The sequence below is a fragment of the Microcebus murinus genome, chromosome X, assembly GCF_040939455.1.
Source record: "Microcebus murinus isolate Inina chromosome X, M.murinus_Inina_mat1.0, whole genome shotgun sequence".
NCBI lineage: Eukaryota > Metazoa > Chordata > Mammalia > Primates > Cheirogaleidae > Microcebus > Microcebus murinus.
In genome coordinates this window covers 13478737-13486632 of record NC_134136.1, presented here as the reverse complement: position 1 = coordinate 13486632, position 7896 = coordinate 13478737, and positions in this window count along the sequence as shown.

The window sequence follows — 7896 nt, the reverse complement described above, 5'->3', positions numbered from 1 at the left end:
CTTCAGAGACCAGGATTTCTATAGTGGGAAAAGAGGACAGGGGAGGCAGATATCAAGTATCACTAGCATTCTGAGACATTTCTCATGAAGCTCACTCAGTTCTCACCTCATGGGGAATGGAGAATGTAGGGGGAACCTACATGGGCAGACTACTTGGGGTTAGGTACAAACAAAGCAAGGAGGCAGAGACCACAGAGACCAGTACACAGACTTGAGGGATAGCTCAAGTGTACCTGCCACCAATGGTGCTCTATCAGAGTTATAAACTAGTAACATAACCCACCCACGAAACCAAGCAGGTCACTCCCAGAAGAGGTCAGAAGTGCTATCTGGCTTGAATAAGTCAATGACCAGCCTCCAGGCCCATTCTCAGACCCTGCCCTAGGGCCCTGCCCAGAGGGGGAAATGAGTACAACAGCAAATGTTGGCATTAGTTCTGCCAAACTCAAAAGTTTAATCAGTGCTCCCAACAGCCTTAAAACCCACCCCAAGATGCAAACTAGGATGGGAGGCAAATATGAACTGTGTATTTCTAATAAGTATAGCAGTTGGTCCATCTATTTTGATCTGCTTAACCTCAGGGCCACTGCTGCAATGCTGTGCAACTACTGAATTCAAATAACAGTAGTTTCTGGACAAAGAATATATGCTGTGGCCCAGGCAAATCAGAAGTGATTACAGTTTCCATCCAGCAGCTTAACCTGATTGCAGAGTTCAGCTAGTTGCCTTGCTGTATAGTGAAGTATAACCAGCTGAACCACCAGAATTTAGAGCAAAGACAGCAGCCCACCCATCTAGAGACCCTAAAAGTGAAATCCGTATGCTCTTGGTAATTATTAAAACCAGCTGGCCACCTAGAATCATAGGCTAGACTAAATAGTGAAGTTCTATCCCTGCCAAGGAACACCTGTACAACTCTGAAAAGGTGGTTATTTTTGAAAATACAAAAACACCAAACAAGGACTAAGAAGACTCAGGAAATCATGACACCTCCAAAAGAAATTAAGAAAGATTCAACAAAAGACCCTAAAAAAGAGAAGACCTATTTCATGTCAGAAAAAGAATTCAGAATAATCCTCTTTAAAAAGTTCAGTGAAAATGCCCAGTTTGCCCAGATTGCTGGATCAAATGGTAGATCTACTTTTATCTCTTTGAGGTATCTTCATATTGCTTTCCACAGAGGTTGCACTAGTTTGCAGTTCCACCAGCACTGTATGACTGTTCCTATATCTCTGCATGCATGCCAACATTTATTGTTTGGGGAATTTTTCATAAGGGCCATTCTCACTGGAGATAAGTGTTATCTCATTGTGGTTTTGATTTGCATTTTCCTGATGATTAGAGATGTTGAGCATTTTTTCATATGTTTGTTGACCATTATACTGTCTTCTTTTCAAAAGTTTCTGTTCATGTCCTTTGCCCATTTTTTGATAGGGTTTGTGGATTTTTTCTTGCTTATTTTCCTGAGTTCTAAATAGATTCTAGTTAAATGCTGAAATAAAAAAAATTGTTCAGTGAACTTCAAAAATATATGAATAAAAAAATTAACACAATTTGGAAAATGATACATGAAAAAATGAGGTTGACAAAGAAATAGAAGCATTAAAGAAAATAAAAACCCATAGATGAAGAATACAATGACAATACTTTAAGAAAATAATCAGAAATCTTATGTATCCAGCTTGATCAAGCTAAAGAAAAAATCAATGAACACAAAGACAGAACATTTAATATTACTTAATCAAAAGAGCCAAAAGGAAAAAAAAAGAATTTAAAAGAATGAAGAAAGCCTACAGGAATTGTAGAACACTACCAAGAGCCAAATAAAACTCAAGAAGTAGAATAAAGAGAAAAAGGAACAGATAACATATTTTAAAATATAATGGATGAGTGGAATGATATATTCAAAGTGTTAAAGGGGGAAAAAAACCCTGCTAACCAAGAATATTATACTCAGTAAACCTGGTTTTTTTTGGTCAGAAATAAGGAAGAAAGAAAAACTTCCTCAACAAAAGCTAAGATAGTTTATCACCACTAGGCCTGCTATACAGTAATTGCTTTAAAAAATCCTTAAAATAAAAAAAATGCTTCTAGCTAATACCATAAAACATACAAAAGCACAAATGTCAATGGAAAAGGTAATATAAAGCCATATTTAAAATACTCTAGGACTGTAGTGGTGGTATGTAACAAATTTAAGAGGATGGAAATTATATCAAATACCTTTTATGACCATGATTGTGTAAAACTAGATACTAATATCTGAAGGAATTTTGGAATATTCACAAACACAGGGAAATTAAACAACATTGTGTTGAGCAACCAATGGGTCTATGAAGACATTAAAAGAGAAATTTTTAAAATGTCTTGAGAAAAATAAAAGTGGAAACACAATATATCCAAACTTATGGAATAAATGCCTACATCAAAAAGAATAAAAATCACAAATACTTAATGTTACACCTACAGGAAGTAAAAAAAAAATGTGAATTTATTCCACAATTAGCAGAATAAAATATATCAAATATTAGAGCAGAAATAAAATATGTAAAGATTAGAAATAATACAAAATGTCAACAAAACTATAAGTTGGTTTGTTGAAAAGATAAGCAAAATCAACAAACTTTTAACTACATTAAACAAAAAAGAGAAAAACTCAAATAAAATTAGAAATAAGTGAGGGACATAAAAGTGATACCTCAGAAACGCAAAGGAAAATAAATTTTTATGAATGAGTATATGCTAAAAAATAGGATAACCTAAAGATGATGGTTAAATTACTAGACACATACAACATACCAAGACTGAATCATGAAAACAGAAAATCTTAACAGATCAATGCAAATGAGGAGATTGAATAAGTAGTGAAATGTCTCCCGTTAAAGAAAATCCCAATACCTGCTGGCTTTACTGCTGAATTCTAACAAATATATAATAATATATTTATTATATTCTTTGAAATTAATATATATATATAAATATATATTTGTTAGAATTCAGCAGTATATATATATATATACTGTATATATATAAAATATATATATTAATTTCAAAGAATATAGGAGGTACAAGTGTTTTTGTTGCACAGATGAATTGTATAATGCTGAAAACATGGCTTCCAGTATGCCCATCACCAGAATCGTGTGTACTGTACATGATAGGTAGATTTTTATGCCTCATTCCCTCCCATCCTCCCCTCTTCTTGGCTTTCAATGCCCATTACACCACTTTATGAAGATGTGTATCACTCTTTAGTTTTCTTTCATCAGTATTTTGTAGCCTTGTAAAGATCTTTCACCTCCTTGGTTTAGTAGATTCCTATGTATTTTATTTTCATTACAGTTATTTAAAGTGGTATTCAGTTCTTGATTTGAACCTTAGCTTGACTGTTATTAACATATAGAAATGCTAATAGTTTGGATACATTAATTTTGTAACCTGAGACATAACTGATTTTTTTCACGGATGCTAGGAGTCTGTTTGTTGGAATCTTTACCATTTTCTAGATATAAGATCAAATCACTGGCAAACAGGGAGAGTTTGACCTCCTCTGACCTGGTACAGATGCATTTTATTTCTTTCTCTTGCCTGATTTCTCTGGCGATGACTTTCAGCACTGTGTTGAATAGAAATGGTAACCGTGGGCACTCTTGTCTTCTTCCAGTTCTTTGGGGGAGGAATGCTTTTAAATTATTTTCCAGTCAGTGTGATGTTGGCTGTGGATGTAGCATATATGACTTTTATTATTTTGTGGTATGTTCCTTCTACACCCAGTTTTTTTTTTTAGGGATTTTACCATGAAAGAGTGCTGGATTTTATTGAATGCTTTTACTGCATCCTAAAGATGATCACTTTTTTTTCTTTTAATTCTATTTGCATGGTGAATCATATTTATTGGCTTGCATATGTAGAACTATTCTTGCATATTTGGGAGGAAAACCACTAAAACATGGTGAGATATCTTTTTGATGTGCTATTGGATTCACTTTGCTAATATATGTTGATGATTTTAGCAACTAACTTCTTGAGAAATATTGGTCTGTAATTTTTATTTATTGTTGCATTCTTTCCTGGTTTTGTTATTAGGGTAATATTGGCTTCATAGAGTGACTTAAAAAGGACTCCATCCTTCTTGATGTTATGGAATGATTTAAATAGCACAGATGTGAGTTCATATATGTAGGTCTGGTAGAATTTGGCCATAATTACATCTGATCTGACGCTTTTTTTTTTTTTTTTTTGGTTGAAAGATTTTTTTAAAAAACATTGCTTGAAATTTGCTACTCATCATTGTTCTACTCAGGATTTATATTTCTTTCTGATTCAAACGTGAGAGGTTGTGTGTTTCAAAAAATTTATTCATTTATTCTAGATTTCCTAGGTTTTTTTACATTAAGGATTTCTTATTAGTCATGGGTGATATTTTGTATTTTTGTGATATCAGTTGTAATGTCTACTTTTTGATTTCTCAGTGAGCTTATTTCAGTCCTTTTTGATCAATTTCTGGCAAATCTGGCTAGTGCTCTATCAGTTTTGTTTGTTTTCAAAGAATCATTTTTGTTTGTTTGTTTGTTTCAATGATCCTAGGTATTGTTTTTTCCTCGCTTTGCATTTTATTTAGTTCACCGCTAATCTTTGTAATTTCATTTATATTGCTAGCATTGGGTTTAGATTTTTGCTATTTTTCTAGTTCCTTGAGGTGTATGTAACATTATGGTTTTAATTTGTGAAGTTTCTGTCTTTTAAAATTTTTAATTTAAGAATATTATAGGGGAAGGATATATCCTTACAAAATAGGTGCAATGTGCACCACCTGGGGATAGGACACGCTTGATGTTTTGGTAAGGCAGGGGGCAGGGGGAGGAATGGCAGGGGCAATATATGTAACCCTAACAATATTTTTACCCCCATAATATGATAAAAGGAAAAAAAAGAATATTATAGGGGTATAAGGGTTTTATTTACATAATTAGTTTTTGTACAGCTTAAGTTATTACCCAGATAGTGTCATTACCCAGATAGTGTACATCATACTCAGTAGTTGTGAGTTTACCCATTGCCTGCTCTGCCCTCTGGCCTGCTTGATTTCTGTTAAGTTTCACTTCCATATGTGCCCGTAACTGTGGATCCATTAGTTCCAATTTAGTAGTGATTATATGTGGTGTTTGTTTTTCCATTCTCCCAATAATTCACCTAGAAGAATGGTCTCCAGTTCCATGAATGTTGTTTAAAAAAGTATCACTTCACCATTCTTTTGTTTTCTGCTTTTTTTTTTTAATTTCAGGATATTATGAGAGTACAAAGATTTTGGTTACATTTTATTTCTTTCCCTCGCTTAAGCGAGGATTAAAGGCATGACTTTCCTCACTACAATGCTCACCACATCCATTAGTTGTGAGTTTAACCCCCCAAAACCCTAATCCCTGAAGAATATTACTACTGTGTAAGCACCATAGTATTGATCAGTCAGTGCCAATTATATGGTGAGTAAATGTGAAGCCCATTCTTCTGATCTTGTGATACCTCACTTTGAATAATGGGCTCAAGATCTATCCAGGAAAATATAAGAGGTGCTAGATCACTGTCATTTCTTATAATTGAGTAATATTCTATTATATACATATACCAAATTTTAATAATCGACTCATGATTTGATGGTCACTTGGGTTGTTTCCACATCTTTGCAATAGTGAATTGTGTTGTCATAAACATTCAGGTACAGATGTCTTTATTATAGAATGTCTTTTGCTCTTTTGGATAGATAGTAATAGTGCTATTGTTGGATCGAATTGTATTTCTATTTGTAGATCTTTGAGGTAACTCCAAATTCTCTTCCATAGAAGCTGCACTAATTTACAGTCCCAACAGCAGTGGAAGAGTGTTCCTATCTCTCCACATCCTCGCCAGCATTTGTTGTTTGGGAATATTTTGATACAGGCCAATCTCACTGGGGTTAGGTGATATCTAATTGTGGTTTTGATTCGCATTTCTCTAATGATTAGAGATGTTGAGCATTTTTATATATTTCCTGGCCACTATTCTATCTTCTTTAGAAAAGTTTCTGTTCATTTCCTTTGCCCTTTTATTGATGGGGTTGTTTGATTTTTTTCTTGTTGATTTTTTAAAGTTCTAGATAGATTCTTGTTGTCAGCCTTTTATCAGATGTGTAGAGAGCAAATCTTTTCTCCCATTCTGTAGGGTGTCTATTCACTTTCTAATGATAGTTTCCTTAGCTGTGCAAAAGCTTTTTAATTTGATAAGATCTCATTTCTTTATTTTTGTTGCTGTAGTGATTGCTTTGGCCATCTTCTTCAAAAATTTTTTGCCTAGGCGAGGTCTCAAAGGGTCTTCCCAACATCTTCCTATAGAATTCTTAAGGTTTCTTGCCTTAGGTTTAACTCTGTTACCCATCTTGAATTGATTTTTGTGACAGGTGAGAGGTTGGGATCCAGTTTCATTATTCTGCATGTAGCTATCCAGTTTTCCCAGCACCATTTATTAAAAGGAGATTCTTTTCCCCAGTGTATATTTTTGTTTATTTCATCAAAGATTAGATTACCTTATGCATATGGTTTCATCTCTGGATTCTCGGTCCTGTTCCTAAGCTCTATGTCTCTGTTCTTGTGCCAATAATATGCTGTTTTAATTACTATAACCTTGTAGTACAGCTTGAAGTCTGGAAGACTGATACCTCCCTGTTTGTTCTTTTTACTTAAGATTGCTTTGGCTACACAAAGTCTTCTCTGCTCACCAACAAATTGGTACTGACTGATTAAAACTACAATCCTCAAATGGGGATAGTGCCCACTAGGGTTTGGGGGAGGGGGAGATACACATCTTAGGGTTGTGGTGAGCATAGTGGAGGGGGAGAGGGAATACATCTAAACCGTCCAAGGGAAAGGCTAAGATATACAATGTAACCCAAAGGTCAATAAAAGGGAAAATACAAACAAACAAACTTTTATCGGGTGGGGGGCAAATGAGAAGGGGGAGGAGGGGAAGAATTTACACTTACAAAATAGGTGCAATGTGCACCACCTGAGAGTAGGACATGCTTGATGTTTTGGTAAGGCAGGGGGGGCATGGGGAGGAATGGCAGGGGCAATATATGTAACCCTAACAATATTGTACCCCCATAATATGAAAAAATTAAAAATTAAAAAAGAAAGTTTTCTCTGGTTCCAAACAAAGCATAGAATTATTTTTGCTAGATCCGTAAGGAATGATGATGGTATTTTGATAGGGATTGCATTAATTCTATAGATCACTTTAGGTAGTATTGACATTTTAATGATATTGATTCTACCAATCCATGAGCAAGGTAGATTTTCCCATCTGTTTACATCTTCTAGAATTTCTTTTCTTAGTGTGTCATAGTTCTCCCTGTATATGTCTCTCACAATTTTCATTAAATATATTCCTAGATATTTAATTTTCTTTTAGGCTATTGAAAATATATTGAGTTTTTTGATTGAATTTTGGCTAAACTATTATTGGTGTATATGAATGCCTCTGATTTGTGTGTATTGACTTTGTATCCTGAGACTTTACTGAAATAATTTATCAAGTCAAGGAGTCTCTTGGTTGAATCCTTCAGGTTTTCTAGATATAATATCATATCATCAACAAAGAACAAAATTCTGGATGCCCTTAATTCCCTCTCTTTTCTAATTGCTCTAGCAAGGACTTCCAACACTATGTTGAATAGAATTGGAGCTAGTACACAGCCTTCTCTGACTCCAGTTCTAAGTAGGAATTGTTTCAAGTTTTCCTCATTCAATATGATATTGGCCATGGGTTTATTATAAATGGACTTGATAATTTTAAGGTATTGCCCATTTGCATAATAGGCCATAATAGGTCACGCCCAGCCTATTTTGTTAACATTTTTTATCA